This window comes from Mauremys reevesii, linkage group 2, assembly GCF_016161935.1.
Source record: "Mauremys reevesii isolate NIE-2019 linkage group 2, ASM1616193v1, whole genome shotgun sequence".
Classification (NCBI taxonomy): Eukaryota; Metazoa; Chordata; order Testudines; family Geoemydidae; genus Mauremys; species Mauremys reevesii.
Window position 1 is genome coordinate 238,868,332 of NC_052624.1, and position 1,999 is coordinate 238,870,330.

The window sequence follows — 1,999 nt, forward strand, 5'->3', positions numbered from 1 at the left end:
GCACTTTAAATAATCAAGCCCTTAAAGTCTAACCTGTCTCTACAATGTGTTTTCAAAATTTGGAACTGAAATACAATCACCTTGAGAAGTATACAGAAAATTGTTTTATACTTAGTTGAAATTGATTTAAGTAAAATAAAAGCAATGGTGGACATATTTCTCAGTATACTTATATTATTAATGAATGTTCCTGTTAACAGAGAACATATGTTAAAGAGGCACCTAACATGGTGTAAATAAATTGGGTGATCCATACATTTTCTTTTAGTTATTAGGGTCTTCTCTGCAATGGTACATTGTTACTACAGTTAGCAAAAAAATGAAAGTACATACATGTCTGTCTTGTTAGTGCATGTACTTTAAGAAAGAGAGTCATTTGTAGTCAACGTGAGAGTCTCAACACTTGATCGAAAATTGCTCACTCTGAGTAGAAGTTCCTCATCCACTCTTCTTATGGCTTCCCCTTTTATATGTTGAAAAAGTTAAGTTTATACAGTACAGCGGGTTAGACACTTGCACACAGAGGCTATCTAATAGGACAAAAGACAAATGTGAAAACACACAATGTATAGTTTCCTCTGATTGAGTTATGAGATTCAATTATAAGAATTACAGGATAAATAATATAGAAGTATAACTGATTGCTGGAATAGCTTGTTACCTTTTCATTATTATTAATAAAGGGGAATGGCACCTAAATTATATTTGCCTGATTAAGTTCCCCAAGAGATGCTTTATAAAACACAGACTATATAACAGAAGATGTAAATGAATACTTCATTAACTGACCAAACTGCAATTAATAAGGTAGAGTAACAAAAAGCAATGATTTTATTGCACTCTTTGAAAACAATGGCAATTCTTAAATTACTTCCCCAAATAATAATGAAGACTAAGACCCGTGCTAGCAAACTTCCTTCAACTAGTACTGGTTAATCTTTACTGAAAGAAACATTAAGGGGAAATTATTGATTACCCCTGGTCAGAATGTGCTTTCTTGTGGCATGTCTGAATATGTCCAGAATTAGAGAGTGATCTCTCCAAGTCAGCATTTCTCATGTGCATCCATATCAACAGTGAATTTTAGGTAAATTTTTAAATGCCTGAGTGATTTAGGGGCTTAAGTGCCATTGATTTAAAAAATGACATAGGCTTCCAATTCAGTTAGGTAATCGATACCCTTCATTAGAGCTGGTGCATATCTGATGGGAATGTCCAAACTTTTTGAAGTTTCTTTCTAGAGATTAGAAAGACAAGGTGGGTGAGGTAATATCTTTTATTGGACCAACTTCTGTTGGTGAGAGAGACAAGTTTTCAAGCTACACAGAGATCTTTTCAAATTGGTCCAATAAAAGATATTACCTCACCTGAGACCAACATGGCTGCAACAAGCTTGGATACATTCCTACAGACTGTCAGATAAAATATTCGCTGCAAGGTCTAATATGTGAACAAAATGTTTCTTAATTACACGGTGCAGTGGATGATTACAATATTTAAATCCATACTGTAAAATATGAAATTAACACATCTGGTCTATTTCATGCTTCCATTAAGTAGGGCTGTTTTAAACACAAATTAAATTTTACCTTGCCTGCCTGAGGCAAATAGGGGTTAATGCCAATATATAAAGAATGAAGATGAAAGATGAATATATATTTATGGAATTCAAAATTAGAGAGTATATTTCATAATAGTATAAATTACAGTTGTGTGAACAATTCAGCTAGAGCTACGAACTCACTCAAAATCAGGGTTAGTTGAGTTCTGATTCTAGCCCTATTCTCAGTCAACCAGCTCAGCTCTATGAATATTAGCAGCTTGAATTATGCAGTTTGCACATAAGGGAGTCTGCTCAGATGTCCCCAATACACATCAATGTTACTTAAAGATTTTACCCTGGATATTATTACTTCAATTGAGGAGATAGAGAAACAGAGAATTTAGAACTGTATTAAAATCTTCTCCATAACTAATATTTGTCTTTTACTATGTTTAG